The sequence below is a fragment of the Dasypus novemcinctus genome, chromosome 7 (genome assembly GCF_030445035.2).
Source record: "Dasypus novemcinctus isolate mDasNov1 chromosome 7, mDasNov1.1.hap2, whole genome shotgun sequence".
Taxonomy (NCBI): domain Eukaryota; kingdom Metazoa; phylum Chordata; class Mammalia; order Cingulata; family Dasypodidae; genus Dasypus; species Dasypus novemcinctus.
The window spans coordinates 72518274-72537960 of NC_080679.1; the positions used below are offsets into that span (position 1 = coordinate 72518274).

Genomic DNA, 19687 nt, shown 5'->3' on the forward strand with positions numbered 1-19687 from the left:
AATTTATGCTCCCCAGTGTGACAGAATCAGACTCAGTTGTGGTTTCCCTACAAATGGCTCTTCTGTCCCTTCTATGTGAACCTGTAGTTAGTACTAGAATTGAAAGGTTTATGTCCAAGAGACTTAAATCTTCGGGCTTTCCATGTGCCAGTCAAGCCCTTAATCTCAATAGAGTTGCAACACCTACTCTCCAGTTCAGAGACTTAAATCTTTGGGCTTTCCATGTACCAGTCGAGCCCTGAATCTCAATAGAGTTGCAACACCTACTCTCCAGTTCATTGGACTCGCTCAGGACAACTAACAAAGAGGTGATAATGGACAATGACCATCCCAAGGAACAGAGAGAGTCTGCAACTGCAAGCAAGATAGTCCCATCCATCTGCCCCATGGGATCTAAGCCCTCTCAATTAGAGGTGGAGTGGGCATCACTATCCCAGAATCATCGGGATTGGGGAATGAACAATGGACTAGAGTAGAGTTACTGTTATTCTACTATAGACTTACTGTGATTCTAGCAATGGAAGAACTTTTTTCATTGATATGGAGGCAGTGGCCACCGGAGGTTCTGAGGGGAGGGAGAGGGAAAAATAGGTATAATATGGGGGCATTTTTTGGACTTGGGAATTGTCTTGAATGACATTGCAATGACAGATACAGGCCATTATATATCTTGTCATGACTTACAAAATTGTGCGGAAGAGAGTGTAAACTACAATGTAAATGATAATCCACATTTAGTGGCAATGCTCTAATATGTGTTCATCAATTACAACAAATGAACCACACTAATGAAGGATGTCGTTAATGTGGGAAAATGTGGGAAAGGTAGGGAGTGGGGCATATGGGAATCCCCTGCACTTTTTATGTATCATTTCTGTAATCTAAGTATCTTTTAAAAATATAAAAAATTAAAGTTCCTGATTAATCAGTAGGAAAACAAACAAAAACAAAAACTCTTTAGTACCCATATGTCTCACACTTGTTCTATATGTTTAAAAAAATCCTAAAAAGTAAATCCTACAAGTGTTTATTTCTAGCTTTTTGAAACATAATCAGTTTTATTATCCTTATCAGTAAACACTAATAAATATGATAAATTTCCTAATTTATATACTTGGTTTATCTGTCAAATGTTTTAAGCCAGTGTTTTTATTCATCCTGAAGAAAAATTATCCAATTCTTGGCTGTACCTAATAAGATGCAGGCTCCCTGGTAAGGAAGGGACAGACAAATTACACTGAATTGTGTACTGTATTAAGCTTTCAAAAGAATTAAAAAACAAAACAACAAACACCTACCATTAACAGTACTGCTACAGTGTAAAGAAAATTGAAGTGGCTGGATTTTTTTTGAGAAATAAAATGATAGGACTTTTTCCCTTCTCTGTATTTTCCTGTTTCTTTTCTCCTTTAAATAGCATAGTTAGGTCTGTACTCATTGCCTCAGAATTGAAAATTATGTAGTGTTGCAGATATTAAAATATGCCTCTGGCCCTCCTGAATTTGGGGACTGAGATTCTTGTCTGTTAAACTGAACTTAGTGTTGGAAGGTCTGAATTCAAGCCCAACTCTCTACTTTCTTGCTATGTGAGAACCTCAAATTCTTTGTAAAATATTTGATTACAGGATCTATTCCATGGATTACATAAGGAAATGTGTGTGGAAACAGGTTGCAAATTACACTGGGCAATAGATAGAGATATTATGAGATAGCCTGATTAAAGAAAGAGAGTTGGGCTAGAAAACCAAGTATGACCCAAATAGAAACACCCTACCAGGTCATAAATGAGGTAGGAGGTATATTCATCCTCCTGTCTGTTTGAAAGCTTTGACTCAACCCTTTTCCTTCTGAAATATGCACACTAAATGATGTCTATAAGTGTGACACATTTCCTTGCACTTCTTCAGGTGAAAACAATTCCTTATGTATACAGTGAATGCAAGAATAGCCAAAACTGCAAGATCCCCACACCTCTTGCAGAGGGAACACTGAAATACAGGGGACAGATTATTGCAACACAGATGATCATGTACCCTGTTGCTGGGGAGCCAATGTCATGTGGCAACTAAGCAGTTTTATAATCTGTAGCTGAATCCTAAAATGGTTGAAGTATAGTAAGTGTCATTCCTCATTGGAACCCAGGAGACAATGAGAAACTTTCTCATGACAACTTTCTGGCAGATAGGAATCAAATGGGAGATGGCTTAGTATCAGCTCCTCACAAACCTCCTTTTTTGTGTGTGTGAGGGGCTTCACAAAGCATTCTGCTAAAACTCAGATTTGTTGCAATTCAAGCCTTGCCTATGCATCTTATGTGGCTATGTGCAAGGTTGACAGTGTGATAGCATGGAACCAACACCAACACAGTGTTAATTTTTCTCAATTCCTGAGGCAAGACTTTTCTGAGTACTTTGGCCAGTTTCCCATAAATTGTGAGGTTTTCTAGTCTTGCCGATGGGAACAAGTCACAGTTCCTGGCCTCCTGTGAGCACTGGGTATGTTCTCTCTAATCTTTTGGGTGGCTCTATCACTGGCCTTGGAAAGTTTTCTCATGTGTATTAACTGATAAGTGCTATGTTAAATACTCAAGAGAGACGTGCAGATTTCTGTGCAGTAATCTGCTCTCTGATACTCTGTCCTCTGAAGTCTAGCTACTTCATTCTCTCTGAAATCTCAGCAACATATCCTCAACTCAAGGGAGTCTGCCATGTTCCTCCTGGTGTCTTTCTCCCTTTACCACAGCTTAATGCCAGGCTCTCATCCTTAATTCTTTTCCTAAATTAATCTTTCAGCATTTACTTCACCCAATCTATCCTCCACATTGTTGACAAGTTGTATTTCTGAATTAAATTTATCCCTTTTTACAAGTCATTAATTGCTTTTTACTTCCAATAGGAGATGGCCTTTCACAATCTGACCATGGTCTACTTCCCTGGTCATAATTGCCATCCCTCCTTCCTGCTCTACTCTCATTCTGCTCTAGACAAGTTATTCACAATGCTGAGTGTTTGCACATGCTGTTTGCTGTGCCTGTAATACTTTCTCCTTCTCTGTCATACTCCTAACTCATGCTTCCCGAGCCTACTTAAATATTACCTACTTTGTAAAGCCTAACTATGTTCCCAGGCTATCCTCTTCCACCCATTCAATCTTCATTTCCTCGTGCTTCCATTATAACATTATATTATATTGTTAATAATTGTACTGTTTTGTCTTGCTCACTAGACTGTGAACTTCTGAAAGACAAGGATTATGTCTCACTCATAGTTTCAAATATCCGGTACCTAGCACTATGAATGACACATAGTATGCATACAGTATCAGAACAAGAAGTACATATTTATAATTCCCATATCTCCATCAATAAAATCACTTGCCATAGAGCACCTGAAGGAGATGATGCTACAGCAACAGGAGACAAGAACCTACCCAATTAAAGATGGAATCCATAACAGATGGCTATTCTTCTGGTTCATTGGGCTGCACACAAATGGTCATGCTCACACATATTTTAGCATAAACAAATGCATGTTTACTGAGTAGTAGGCATATGGGTACAGATGTATAGTAAGACAGCAGGGAATGAATACTTAGCAACTGGAAGATGCTTCATCACAGACTGAGGACGCTTCAAATTTAGTAGGTTGGGAGTCGAGAAAGAACCTGCTTTGCTACCCTTTGTATCCCTTCCATGTTTGAGGCTCAGATGAAACTTAATATAAAAAGACACATCTGATTACCTTCACTTAGTGTACTTTTCAACTCTGAGTACATCTAAAAACATGCAACTTTTACACTTATGCACAGCTTCCCTTGAAGGTTTCATAGTCTGGCCATGTCCTGAGCAAGAACCCCCAACTAAGCCCCCTAACAACATCTGAGAAGTCCAGAAGAAAGAAGCTTCTTACAAGTGTCACAGTATTTGAGTATTTTGCTTGTTTTATTTCTTCCACTGGAGTTGTGGCTCATTAATTTCTCATTGTAGAATTGAAAATTGTGTTTCAGGATGTTACAGGTGAAAGAAAGAGATGGGACAGGGACTAGGGCAGCATTTTTCTATGTAGTCCAAGGGCCGCCTGCTTCAGACTCATTTGGAGTGCTTATTTTTTTAAAAAGCAGATTACTGAAGCTATCCTTGCTCTACCAAATCAAAGTTTGTTAGAATGGGGTTCAGGAATCTGTAGCTTAAATAAACTCTCTAGAGGATTGTTACATTTAATAAAGTTTGTACAACAGAGCAGACCCTATACATGGACAATTCAGATATTTAACTACCTCATGAGATGGGTTATAAAAGTTCACTTTCAAAAGGCCAAGATCTTCAGACAATCACCATAACCATATTTTGGACAATTGTTGTCATGGCCCCTGCCTCTATGACTGTCCAAACTATCACTGTGGTCAATGAGGTTCAAAGCTGCTGTTTGCTGGCTGCTGTGTGAATCATTGAATTGGCAAGGGAAGCAGGTGATTCTGAGTGATGAATTAAGGGTGGATATGTCTAAGTGGGCAATATTCTAGGATACTTGACAGTGGAGCAAAGGAGATATTTCTGAATTTGGGCTGAATTACACCATTATGTCTGATGTCACTGAATTGAGGTCAAATGAGCAAGGCTTAATTCCTGGAGGTTGGGTAGGTCCTCCTAAGACACTGTACTGGAGATAAAAGAAAAGTCACATTTTTATACTTAAGAATTCAGCTTCTTTAGAGCATCTGTTACCACAATATGAATAATTAATTAAATACTTCTTACCTATCCTTGCATTTCAGATTTAGAGAAGTTGACATTTGGAGCATAATGTAAAAGAGAACATTGGTGCCTTCTCTTCAAGCTTCATGCTAAAACTTGCATCTATAGACTTTGTCGTTGATTATTTGAGTCTGAACTATTTCAGATGATTAAAAGATCACACTTCTCTCTCTTATTGGTTACCTAACATTTTTAGTGTCTCTTTTTTCCAACTGAGTCCAGGTGGCTAAGAGAGCACAGTGTTCACTGGGAGCACCCAATCTCTCTGCCCTTATCTCTCATTTCCTTTCTAATTTGTCATTTTAATTACTCTAAAAAATTTCTTAACCACAGCCCTGGAATTCTCAGCCTTTTGCATACTTTATGTCTTAAGAGGCTAAAACCTCCCCCTCTTTTGTGAATATAGTATATATATTTTAAAAAACAGCTTAAATACTTTCATGTAGTGATTTCATTACACCAAAAAATAAAGTAAAAATAAAATAAAAAGTGCCCAAAGTCTGGGGGAAGATTAACTGTAATATCATTTTGATTAGGGTTATGTAGATATAGCAGTGACTCCTTCAGATTTTGAGTCTGTGCATCTGGTATAGTGACTGTTAAACAATCGTGAACTCGAAATGATGCTGTTTCTTATAATATTTTCAACGCCTCTTCAAGGTGGGTGTTGTTATCACTATTTTATAGATCTACACAGATTTAGGGAAGTTAACTGACTTACCCAAAGTCACACAGCTCAAGGGTGGTGAATTAAGGTTTGAATCATAAGTCTGCATAGGTCCATGTTATAATCCAAATATAGGTTCTAAAGTCCATGTTCTCTGTTAGACAATGAATTTGATACAAGTGACTGATTAGCAGTGTGTGTGGGAAGCTGAGAGCCAGGAGTGAATTTGTCATAGCTAATGTTCCTATTCTCTTGATGGTGTGGGTATAACGTCATCAGGTCACACCTTGTAGCTATTTTTGGTTTGGATTTTTTTTATATGGAAGAAATAAAAGCTTCTAGGGTGCTAGAGAAGATACCAGTGAGGAGTCTAGAGAAAAGTTTAAAACAAAGGAATTGGCAGGTAAATTCCATATAAAGCAGAATAAATGATCTATGGTGTGAACATACATAATTCCTGTTGACTAAGCAAGAGTCTACTTTGGAGTCATTTATGAAGATCTGTGAGTTACCTTATGAGTGGGACATTTACCTTTAAAAAGTGAGATATTTAAAAAATTGAATTTTTAGCTATGATTTTATATTTACCTACAAAGAATCAAAAGATATAATCCAGTGGTATACAAACTTAAAAAAAATAATTGGAATCCTTGCTCAAAAGTGTTTTCCATTACAGGTATAAAGTATGACATTTAGCACTTTATTCTGACAAGTCACACATTTTTAAGTAATCACAGAAGATATCAAGTAATTTTCTAGAAAGACCAATCTCAAAGTTATCATTTTAAAAATTTCTATAGTATTCTGAGCCATGAGAAGGTTCCAAAATGGAAAATTCAAGATGACAAGTTTCCTAAATGCTTTCAATGTATTTTGATATTTTTACCCTGACTTTAGTTGGTATATTGTTTCTCGTTAGTTTGCACTTTTGAGCAATATGTATCATTTCCTCCTCCAAACCATTCCTTAGCTAAAGGGCTTTCCTTTTATTAAGTACTTTTTAACCTCTATATTACAATTATGATTTCAGGGGTTAATTATACTTTAATTGTAAATCTAGAGAAATTGAAAAAGATGCTTATTTCCAGTTTCTGCATTTATTTGTACCCCATCTGCCTTTATCTCTCATTTCCTTTCTAATTGGGCATTTTAATTACTCTAAAAAATTTCTTAGCCACAGCCCTTACTTATGGATGTAAAATAATATGAATGTAATATAAGATCCACCTCCTTAAGGTTATTATGTTTATAAATGATCTCCTTATGATTTCATTTCAGAAGGGCAAAAAAGGCATTAGTTTTATTAAGTTTTAAATTATATTTTTAAGTTGTTTGGAAGATTCTTGTATTGTTTTAATATATATTCTAAGATTTTTCTAGCTTTATTCTAAAAGTGATGTGAATAAAAATGAGTAGATGTGGATATTGATGACTAGTAACAAGGGTTCATATATTTCATTGGCTGGGAATGCATAAAAACTGGATAATTGACCTGGGCACCTATTTTTCAGTTCCACATTCTGATATTTTTGGGTGAAACACACACACATAAATATATATGGATACATATGTATGTATGTATAAGTATATATTTTCCATTTTAACAGTCCTTTGTCTAAATGTAAATTTTCCCTACTTGCAAAAGTATCCCACTGCTCAAAGTGCAGTATTGAAAGGATAGTGCTGTGGACGATTTCATTTTGAGTTGCTTCCTGGTGGTAGAGACAGCTTTGTGCTGAGCTGTTCTCATACTCTCCCATAGTCCATGGCACAAACAAGAACAGCCATTCACCAGATGCCAATTTTAACTTAGGCACAGAGCATGTGGCTAGAGGGTAGGATTCAATTAATTGATTCATATGGCTAAATCCATGACCTAGGATTCACACAAGGAACTGAGGCAAACTGCCATGAAAAATAGTCCCTAAATATTTGGAACTTGCAAAGATGTATGTTATTTCTCTTCCTCTAAACTAGAAGCTCTTGCTAATCTATGTCTCTTCTCCATAGTGGTATCACAAAACTCTGGAGAGGTACAGAGAGAAAACCATGCTAGATATATTTTCCATACTTTCTGTATTTTTTTCTTTTTCTTCTTTCCCTCCCATCTCTTCTTTCTTCTTTCTGTGAATAAGAGGTATTTAAATAAAATGTTTAGAATTCAGATTAATCTGAAATCTGAAGCCAGTGTAATTGCTACCATACAAGGATATGGATAGAGACAGAAAGAAAACAGCAGTTCACAAAAAAAGTCTTTTCACTTCCAACTTTACCCTAATATACAAACCTTCTTTCTTGGAAGGCACCATAGGAGCTCTCTGAGTCAACCGCCCACTCACCGCATGGCAGCCCTGCTTGATCTGGCTTCCTCTTGATCATTTCCACAGACAAGATGCTCACTATTTCAAAAGGCAGCACATTCTATTTGGGATATTGGTGTGGTAAGAACATCTATTAGGTTGAAATTCCCCTCCATGACTTCCACCTAGGGGTCATGCCCTAGAGGAATGACATAAACAAGTATACTTGTTTCCTTGATAATCCTCTAGTCCAGACCTCTGAGAACACCTGTCCTACTTCACCAAGTATTCTCTACTCCCAGCAAGCATCTCTGGTTCCCACACCTTCACCTCCCTGTGTTTGCATTGCAGTTGACCCCTGTCCCCCTAAAATGTGCACAGAACTGAGAGCCAGACTCCAGGCCAGAGAAGAATGGGGCAGTTACTTTCCCTGAGCTAAAAGTCACATGTAGGTAGAAATTCAGTGTGTAGAGTCTGGGTGCGGATGCTAGCATGGTTATCCTGACTCTGCCCCAAGATCAATTGTCTACCCTTTCTCTACCTCAGTTTTTTTTCATCTATAAAATGGTTATAACAGGAATAAAGGAAATAATGCTTGTGAGGAGTTTGGGAAGGGCCTGACATAGAGGTCTGTGTGTTGGCTGTCTTTATTACATGGACATTCTGGCCATTATGCCATGCTGTTAGTTCACTCTGAACTTTCAGTCAACTAAAAGACCATAATGAGAAGCAGATGTGGCTCAAGCAATTGGGCTCCTATCTACCATATAGAAGGTCCAGGGTTGAATACCCCAGGCCTCCTGGTGAGGGCAAGTTGGCCCAGGCAGCGAGCTGGCCCACGCAGAGTGCTGGCCCGTGCAGAGTGCCACCCTGCGCAGGAGTACCAGCCAACACAGAGAGGTGACACAGCAAGATGATGCAACAAAAAGAGACACAGAGGAGAGACAGTAAGAGACTCAGCAAAACCAGAGAACTGAGGTGGCACAAGAGAATCATCACCTCTCTCCCACTCCAGAAGGTCCCAAGATCAGTTCCTGGAGCTGCCTAATGAGAATATAAGCACAGAAGAATACATAGCAAATGGACACAGAGAGCAGACAAGGGAGGGAGGACAAATAAAGAAATCTAAAAAAACAAAAAAGGCCATAGCCATTTATATACAATCCACGAAAAATCAGTGTTCCTTCTTTCTTACTTATGTGTGCAGTGTGTGTATATATGTGTATTTGAATCTAAATGAAGGATTCTATACCTGTTAAAATTCATCTGATTTATTTTGATACATCTTCTAAACTATTGAGCCTTTTGAATCTTCATGGTCTCATCCACCATAACAAGTCTCCCTCCCAATTTTTGTTGTCTGATAGGTTTGCATTTTATGACTTCAACCTTATTATTTTGTGTGTGTATATATATATGTACTGAATAAGCCTGAAACAATTACAGAGAACTTTTGGTTTACATCATCATCTGCCTATATTTATTTATCTAGTTTATGATAATCCAAGATATTTTAATTGGGTACACATCTGAAATCAGGTATCCACTTTGCAAAGATTCTATATTGACGTACCACTGAGCAACCAGATCTTAACATGAGGAAAGGAGGTTAGTTTGATATGATAGATTTGTAAAGTGAATTTTTGGTTTGCTTCTTCCTCAATTCTTTAGCTGCTAATGAATCACATTAGATATGTGTGGCAATGGCTATAATGTGCATAGTTACCTCCATAATTTTTCTGGGACTTAGCCAGAACCTGTAATTTTGCTCCTTGAAGACCAAATGAAAGTCTATATTCCTGGCTTTAACAGAAACTGATTACTATTAATTCAAACCATGGGTTTTCCTTTACACTTAAAGTAAAAATACTCTACACTTTTTTTTACCTCAAAAGTCTTCCAGTTCTTCACAGAAAATAATTTCTCTTCATAAATAAAAAATACCCCCAGGGAACAAAAAGAAAAAAATTTAAAAATCCAATAGAAAAGTATGTCCAGAGACTTCCTAGTTTTTTCCTTGAGATAATCCAGTAGATGGGTAACAGAATCAGAAAAAAATCAGATTTCCTCTCTCTTTGCCCAGTGTTTTCTCCTTTGGGCAACACTGCCTTGCACTTGACCTTCTTATTTCTCTTGAGAGCACCTTATCAGGTAAAGATTTTAACTGGAGCCTTCGAATATGTTCATATGAGGCTTCGTATGTTTGAACTAACCAACCTCTGAATCTTTTGAGGTTCGTCCATCATTAATTTGCATTAACTGTTTTGACATTGTTGATCTCTCAAAACATAAAAAGTATTCCCTAACAATATAAGGGCTGTGATTTCATTAAGGATTTGTTACATTTCAAGGGGAAATAAGATATTTTATGAAAAACAAAAGGAACCTTGTCATATTCTATTAAAGCACTCTCCAAACCCCCCACTGAAATTGCCTGAGGACTTATACAGCTCCTAATTACACACAGTCTACCTTGGATTTTCATGTAATTTAAATGAATGAGTCTTGTGCTGAATGTCTCATTATTAAATTACTCAATGTCTCTTATTTAAATTGCTCAAACTCAATATTTTGACCTCCTTCCTCAAAGAGTCATCTAAAAGCATAGAGGGTTCTGGGTAAAAGAAACCTATTTCTCAGAAAGTTATCAAATTACACATTATTTTCTTAGACATCAACTAGTTCACATTTCTTCCCTAAAATACTGTGAAGTGTTTGTGATGGATAGGGCCAAAGAAAAAGATTTTATTCCACTAATATTTCCCAGTAAGGTAAGAAAATGCTTGTTAATGCTATCTTAAAATTTGATCTATAGGGTTTGCCCATAAGCTACCTGCATGTGAGGGAAGCTAACTGCCAGATATTATATACAGCTTGAGTCACCTCCTCTGTGACACTTGAACTAAACTTAGGTACCCTTGGGATTTGAATTTAGTTTTGACAAAATGCAGCTCTCTGTTTCAATATCGCTGAAGGAGAAATCACCTACAATGCTTCCTTCTCAAACTAAGTGTCCTTAAAGGGGTCATTTTAATGAAAAAAAAGATACAGTTTGGGGGGGAAATTCAAAATCAGTGAGTAATTTTTGAGTCCTCGGTTTTAGGTGAGCATTGTTTTGAGGTACTGGGGGCAGGGGATTAAACCTGGGACCTTGTATGTGGGGAGCTGTTGCTCAACTATTGAGCCACATTGGTTCCCTTGAGTTTTGTTTTGTTTTTTCCATTTGTTTTGTTGTTTTTGTTGCTTTTTTAGGAGACATGAGGATCTGAACCCAGGACCTCCCATGTGGGAAGCAGGCACTCAACCATTTGAGCCACATCTGCTCCCTTAGGTGAGCTGTAAATGTTTGTAAAATGTTCTCAGAGCTCAGTGGGGCTGTCTGTGAGGTAATGCAGTGGGAGAATGTGGGAGGTGACTGTCCCTGAAGTTGGGTCAAAAAGAAAATCAAGATTTGGGTCAACTTATAACATATCCCTTTCCATGCTCTACTTCATTTATAAGGGGTTCTTGTCATTCTATTGTGTAAACCCTTCCCTGGACCACCAAGGCAGTCCACTGTCCCTATGATTCTCATTGAAATGCAAAATAAGGATGAAATGAACACAGATATACATTTAAGTGCCAGCACAGGCTGGTGTTGTAATAAGATTAGTAACACGTATCAAAATAAAGTATAAAAATAATAATGTGTTAATTGAGGGTAAACCATGTGCCAAACAAAAGTTTGGGCCTACTTATCAACTCATTTAATTCTTACAACCACCCTATAAAGTAAGTGCTATCATCCTTACATTTCAGACTGAGGCACACAAAGCTTACATAAATTAAGTTAACTCAGGTATTAAGCAAGTAATACTTGCATAGTTTGCCCTTTCTGTGCCAAAAGTCTAGATCTGAGGAAACAACTGTGGCCAGTAAAGAACCAGAAAGGCACTATTTGTTTACATTACAAATGACAGGACCAGAATCATGTCATGCTGTATTGTCTTGACAGTGCCACGTAAATTGTCTGTGGTAGTAACTCAGTAACGTTTGTGGGGAGGGACAGGGGTGGGATATGAGGAAGTAGGCTTGTCAATGTCTATGAAGAACTAAGTCTGCAAAAACTTTTAGTATAGACATCTGAGAAATGAGCGGGGCTTGGATTTTGGCCATTCATGGATTTGTTCAGCAAATACTCACTGAACATTTACTATGTACCCGGCAGCCTAGTCTCACCATGGGGACATCATGGTGAACCCAGCAGACAAAGTCCTTCCTTTTTTGGAGGTACATAGCCTCCTGTGTAAAGCTACTTCACGCTAATGAATTTTACTCATGCTCTTTTGAGTTTTCAATTGTTCACAGTTCTCTGCTTTTGGGCTTTTGCTTTGTGCTTCAGCAACTCTTCTGGAACCTTCTCCCTTATATACCAGTTTATCTTTGGAGGTACCGAAAGGGATTATAAACATTCAGTCTATAAGATTACTTAAACAGGGCAGGAAAAAGCGCCTCCAGGTTATTTAAAATGTGCACAAAGATATACAAGCTTGGCTCGCATAGCCTTCTGCTCCTGCCCAAGAATGTGCAGATCATGTCCACAACTACCAAACTGCCTAAAGATCCACATTAAAACAGTAATAACAGAGAAATGAGAAGGAAAAGAAAAGCATGGAGATAGAGCAGAAAGTGTTCTTGAATTAAATCACTTTTATTTGGGCTTATTCCCTTCAGGATGCAATCAACTCACTATTTCAGCAGTTTGGGGACTTAGGAATGTATTTCCAGATTAATTATAAAATGAATTCTTTAAAATGAAAAAATATACTACTTTCCCATTGCTCTTAACTACAGACTTGGGGTAATGAACTCTTGGAAGAGTTTAGTGGTTTGACTGCCACCTACTGTTCATTTTTCGCTACAGCGCACATGTAGCTTGGTCAGGAAGTAAGAAAAATGCCTTGGGCAAATCATTTTTTAAAAGAGCATTTTAACATACGTGCTGTAATGTAATTATTTTAAAATTTTAAGAGGTTGAAAGAATGTGATTGATTCCATTTCAAATTACCGTATTTGTCTTAATAGTTTGACCGTCACATTGGTTAAAAATACAAATTCTGTGTCCTTATAAAAATGTATATATATATAAATGTATATATATGTTGGTCATTTCATTTGGTCCTGACAAAGTGTTATACCTGAAATTTATAAAAATATGCCACAAACACGAATGCACCAACCTAAACCATCATACAAGGCTGGCGTCTGATCTTTAAAAGAGATCTCTATCAACACACTTTTGTGCTTATATGGTTTGTACAGACTTCTAAAATATAAGGACTTTTTCTAATTTAAATAAGGAGATCAAATACTATATATTCACAGCTATTTCAGAATGACCCAGGCTTTCAAAAGAAATCTGTTCATTTAACACTGCAGTTGTGAGATTCTATTAAATGCTTAGAATTCAGAAAGCAGAACAGGTTTGTGTATTTTTCTCTCTAATAGCTAAATTACTCATTTTAGAGCAATAACTCATTTTCTGGATACAACAAAGCTATTTACTATTTAAATGTAGAGTCTTAGTTGGAACTTTATGGGTGTGAGCCTTAGACACCATCTATGTGAGTTATTATTTTTTTTAATTGTACCTTCTTTACACTAAATTGTGTATGTGAAGAAACACTGTAAATGGTTTTTGTGTTATTACTGATGCAATACATATTTATATATTTGCACATTTTAAGATATGTTTGTATCATTCATACATAATCTAGATACATTTACTGGCAGAGGAGTGGGGTGAGGGGGGTGGGGAGTATATGGGGACCTCATATTTTTTTAATGTACCATTAAAAAAATAAATAAAGACAAAAAAAGATATATTTACTATATTTTTTAAAGCAAAAGGAAGAAAATCACCTAGAATATTTTGACCTTATTAGAATGTATCTCCTGCTAAAGTTATGTTGTGGTTTTCAATATAAAGTGGTGTCCATAAATTCTAATATTCTAGAAATCTTTTCAATTAGCATTTGTTTCCTCTACCAGGGGCAGGTATAGAATAATAATGGCTTCAATTGTTAAGACAATATTGTCAAAAACAACATAAATATTGCATTATATTTTTTGCCATAATAGTTTTTTTTTCCTATTATATGAAATAGCCACCTTATATTTTAAAAAATCACTGTGACCTCTAAGATTAGGCTCTTCTGTATATAGTTTTACAGATAAATACACATTCTTTAAAAATGTGTCCTTAATGGTGCAAATAATATAGATATGAAACAAAACCTTCTCTAATATCTTTATTTACAGAGACACTAATAGAATTTATAAAAAACAATATAAGATGATATTAAGCAACAAGATGAATTTGATCAAGTGTTAGTTTTATAGCTCCCCCTTACCCCAAGTGATTTCATCCAATACCAATGACACTAATCCAAAGCCAAAGAAAAATAATTTTACCTAAAATGTTGGCAAAGAAGCTGGAAAAAAATAATAAAATTAAGCTGACCTTTTAATAAATGTCTGTTTATTGATTTAAATTCACTTTTTTTCTTTTTTCTGAGCAATGCTGACGGGGCTTGCTAGAATACAACACGCATAATAACTTGGACACAACCATTTTTATTTCTTTTGTGTGTCATTACTGAAAGATGGAAGCAAGCCTCACCTAAGTGTAGTGATGCAAAAATAATAGTATCCCAGCCTGGCTGCACAAGAGCGGAGGCAAACAAGAGCTTCATATTAAAGTGCCTTCTAGGTAGCTGACATGACGCATCTAGTCAGACGTAAATAATGACAGACGGAAACTATCATGAGGTCTGTGAAGCATCAACATGCTGCTATCATTTTCTCTCTAACCTTGCCTTGCTAGCAGCTCTCAGCCTTACAGGCTGAGAGATCATTTAAAAAGCAAATCCTAATGACTCTGCCCACTGTAACAACAGTCAGCGAGATTGGCATCAATTTAGCTCAGCTTGAAAACTCAGAATAACAGCTATTGTTGACTTGTGACACCCTAAACTCCAATTGTTCTCCACAAACCAACCCCTTCCCCAAAGGCTACCCCCTGCCCCATGGCTATTTCCATGCTTTGGAAAAGATTCTCCGCTTCTGGTATGAACAAGGTTCATCTCAGTTAGTTGCTTGGCACTCTGTAAATAATCTCTTAGGCTGCACCTATTTTTCTGGACTAGCTCATTTGGTACAAAATGCTGTTAGTTCCCCACCCCCTTTTTTCATGCGGCACACATTATTTTGTGTATATTATGTATGCACAGGGTAACCATGGGTAAATAACATCCCAGTGTCCCTGTAGCTTCAGCCTAACACGGTTATGGTTCAGATAAACACGCCTGTACATGGCTGCCATAATCAATGTGGAATGGCAGAACAATTTTGCAGATGCAGTCCCAGGAAAAAAAAAAAAGCTGTCTTGTCCAGATTCAATAGAATCTATTCACCAGAAAACCTACGATAAAACAGTCGCATGTTTTATTTGTTAAGACAGTGAAGACTTTGCAAACCAGTGGAAAATGAAGCTGATGTACAATAGGATAATAGCATTATCACTTTGCAGATCAGCATGTGGCAATGCTTGAGTGTATGCAGAAGGGCAGAGGGGTTTGAAGAGCTTTAGCTGGCAACCTGGTAAGGCAAGTAGATCAGACTGCCTGGTTGTGAGTATAAATGTATGAGGATAGATTGCCATGAATCTCCTTCTGCTTGGTTACAGATTTCCTGTGTGTTTTCACTGGTTTACAAGGGGCTAGGAGGTGAATGGATGGGCTTGCGAGTATGTGTGTGTGTGTGTGTGCAGGGTGGGTGGGGGTCGATAGGAAGCAGAAAAGAACGGGATAAGCTCACAATAGCCCACCTTAATAGAGAGCTATTGATCTCATTTCATAGCACTTTAATCTCCAACTAAACATCTTACTTACCTTGAGAAGAAGAGATGCCAAGTTGAAATAAATAATAAACACAAAATATTTTAGGGAGTTTTGAATTTTGCATGGTAATAAATATTAATGCAGCTGGTGACTTCCAAAGGAAATAGAAGGCACTTAATTCTGTTGTTGATACCAGGTACTGTGCAGGCTGATTTCCCGAGGTGAAAGTGAAAAATGCACTATTTGGACTTAAATTTAGATTTAATAAATAACTAATTTAGGATCTTGTTCGATATGCAAGGATATAATCATAAGACATTCGTTTTTAAAAAGGTTTCATTTATTCTTGTGAGCTTAATTATTGCAAGGAAACTGTGAGCAATTTGTTTTTTACCAGTGTCTGATTTCTGAGAATGGTTATTAAATATTAAATGGATGCATAATTCAGGCAATTAAGAAAGTAATCACACAAAGTAATGTAATGGAAGTTAATTATTACTGCATAAGCAAATAGTTCATTAATGCTAGTAGTTGCTATGGCTGCATTCTTAATACAGGCAGAACTGAAGCATGAATCCTCTGTGTATTCGAGGAGGTGCTAGGAAGTGGGATGTTACAGAGAGAGCGGCACTAATGAAAAACAGAAGCAAATAAGGCCGTATTGACCCTGGCTTGTCTAAATAGGGTGGGATCATCATTACTTAAGAGAGTTTTATCAGAACCATGACTGCAATAACTTTATAATTTTTTTTAAGTTTGTAACACAAACCATGACTTAAATCAAAGAGAATCCAAAAAGAATCAGCTTGTTAAAACAAAAACCACTAATCCTACTTCCAATTTTTTAATCAACCTTTTTGTTAAACAGCTAAAATCATTATATGTATCTTAAAGAAACACCGTAGATTTTTTCCCCCCATAACAGCATTAGAGCTGGTAACAGACCTTATTTTATCCTGCCACTTAACCCCAAGTGAAAATTCTGACATTTCTTTGCTAACGTTGTCTCCCTAAATCATTATACTTTATAAAGGCTAGTTTATATTATTTCAACACTTGTGGCTTCTGCTGCTCTCCAGGCCCGGTGCTGCTATGAGCCACCAAAGTGACCAGACCAGGCCAGGCAAGGCAGAAAGGGAAAAGAACAAACAATGGCAAGGTTTCAGGCCAGAGCTGCCACACCCAAGCCTGGCCCACCTGCAGGGGAGACAGGCTCCTTTATGGCTTTACTTTTTGCCTACACAGAACTACCCAGAACTACCCAGGACTCACTGCCTTCTTGCAGATACTGCATTGCTGCCCCCTCTCATCATAGAATTTCACATGGAGAAAGGCAGTTCTGTTAGGTCAGGCATCCTTTCGCCATGCTCAGGTAGGCATTCAGGCATCCCACTCCTCAGGTCATTTGCTTGCCTCCTTCTGGTACTACTACTAAGCTCTGGCTGGGCTAGGTAGGCCATGGGGGAAGTCAGGAGATGTTGGTCCTGTCAGGGATCTGCTTCCAGCCATTCCAGGACAGTCTCCTCTGTGTTCCTGGCACTGGACTAGCCACTGAAGAAAAGGTGTACAATACTCCATCTTTGCATAAGGAAAGCAGCTTACACACCCCTTAGAACAGTGGTTCTTTTAACCCTTCTTGGATCATGGAACTCAGGATGCTCTAAGGAACCTGAGCATTTACACAAAAATTTGCATTCAATTTTAGAGGGTTCATGGGCTCTTTAATCCTACCCACAGACCTCCAATAGTGAACAGTTAGGAGATAAACCTGTTTGGCATATAGACTGTAAATACAGCAGAGGGGTAGGTGGGGTCTGAGTTGGTTTGGGGAAGGCTAATGAAGCAAATGAGCCTTGAGCTTGCCTCTGAAGGATGACTTGTTTTTGAAGCAAAAGGCAGAGCAAATGAAGAAAGGCAAAGTTTCTTTCATTTATTCTTTAACCCCTTCATTCATTCAACAAATAATATTAATTGAACACTTACCTTGAGTAAACACTGGATTAGACTACTTAGGGGGTGAAAAGGAAAGACATGGTTCTCTGCCATCAAAGAATTTACAGTCTAGAAGGTAGAATACCTCAAGCATAAATAACTGTCTTACAAGGCGGAACGTAATGGTTCTCAGCAAAATCCAAAGAGCCAGAGGAGAAAGATGAATTCAGCTAGGGAACTTCAAATGCTTAATGCCAAAGACACATTTCAGAGTGTATTGAAGACTGGATAGAATGTCAGACCTCAAAAAGAGGAAGAAAGCAAACGTGCCAGCAGGAAGCAAAGTCTTTATTTTGTGTGGGCAAAGCCTGGAATGTGGGGGATTAGGTTGTGTCTGAAAAACATGTTTAGCTTGAATAAATCATAGGCTATGAATTGGGGAAGCATTGAAAGGTCACTGGGGGCCAGATTGTGGAAGCCTTTAATTGTCAGGTAAAGAAAGTTTGAGTAAGTCATGGAGAACCAAGAGTTTTACTTAATGTGGTGTTTTAGGAGGAGATGTCTGGCTCTGGGACTCAGGAATTGTTGGAGTGGGACTGCCCTGGCATTGGGGGGACTCACAGGCTGCCACAGCAATGCAGAGGGGAGCCAGGATGCAGAGCGGGGCTCGTTAGTGTAGGATTTAACTCGGTGAACCAGAGAAGATGAGTCCTGAAGAGGGACCCAGGGAAATTTCTAATTCCTAAGAAGGGGCATGGCTCATGGATGACTTTGCAAAGATCTCCACTTTTCCTTACTGGGAAGGGTGCAGACGTGTTGTCATGGCGCGGGATTTCTATATTGCCTCTGTGCAGAAGAGACAGCTCTGTGTTGTCTTCTGCCCAGCCCTCTGAGCATGCTCCTTTCTTCAGGACAGGGCATGCGGGCCAGCTGTCCCAGTCATGCCCCACAGCACAGCTTAGGATCTCCTTACTCAGAGACGTGTTGGCCACACAACAGCGGGTGCGGAAGTCCAGATCGCTCCAAAAACTCTTTGACCTTTAAACCAAACTCTTTCTCTGCCAACAGTCAAGGCCAATTTCTTGAGTAAGGTTGGAAGCTCAGAATCTGGTCTTCTTCCCCTTTCTCTGATTTGGGAACCAGCTGCTGCTTTCAGCTTTTTAAGTGGAATTTCCTACATTACCTCATTTGATCTTCATGGCAAATCTAAGGAATAAATTGGGAAGATATTATTTCCACTTTGTAGATGAAACCCAGAGGAGATAAATGCCTAGCTTAAGATAACAGCTATCTTAAGATAACCCCAAGATTGGAATTAGCTTTTCCAACTCAAGAGTTTATTGACGTTCAAGATAGTCCCAAGTGAAAGACAGCAGGACCTTCTGCTTCCTGGCTCCCCAGTTCAAGTCTAACATCTATAGTCCAGATGCAAATCAACTTTGAGCACAACACTTGAAACTGGTTTTTGGCTTTGTTCTAGAAAAGGCTTCAATTTCCCATTCAGTGTTAGATCAGTTCTTTGCTTTTACAGAGATTTCTAAAGTGGGAAACATATTCCAACTCACATTCTATGCTGAGATACTTGTCTCACCTGAGGTAAGTCATATATCATTTTTGCAGTTTCTTTATTTGGGAGCAATTATCCCATTCCCTTCCAATTCACTGATGACTTTAAATGTCAGAACTTATTGCAGCAACAAAAAGTGGGCACTTTGCTTGCTCATCTCTATTTCAGAGTTCGATTTAAAATCTCAAGGCCAGTGACTTGTTAAACTAACTCTAGACATCTCCAAAGAGTCTGAAAGGACTTCCAAAATCTCACTGCTTTTCCTCACTGATGAGGTGGAATTGTTATGAAATTATACAATTTAAGTTTGATATTGTTCCATCTCCTACCACAAAACTCGCCTTTAAATCATGCCTAATCAGCTGCTAATCAGTCTCTTTGACTTCACATTTTAAAATCTTTAAACCCTGGAAAAATAAGCTGATGCATACTAGATTGAAGACGAGTGTTGGTCACTAAGGGGCTTTAATGGCCTGTTACAATGTACAATGTGCCCTGGATTCTCTCTGGGCAACTTTCACTGTGATGAAGGTGATGGGGGTGAGGGCAGGTGAATGGAAAATCCCCATCTCAAGAGAACGCAGAGCT

At 38.0% G+C, this 19687-nt stretch overlaps 1 long non-coding RNA gene across 3 annotated transcripts in view; it reads left to right on the plus strand.

Annotated features, from left to right (window-relative positions):
- The window catches only part of LOC131279185 (uncharacterized), a 327709-nt gene that overhangs the window by 116015 nt on the left and 192007 nt on the right, over positions 1-19687 (plus strand). For all 3 annotated transcript variants that reach the window (XR_009186553.1, XR_009186552.1, XR_009186554.1), the window contains exon 2: positions 10973-11051. This is a non-coding gene — a long non-coding RNA (uncharacterized lncRNA). The remainder of the gene's footprint in view (positions 1-10972; positions 11052-19687) is intronic.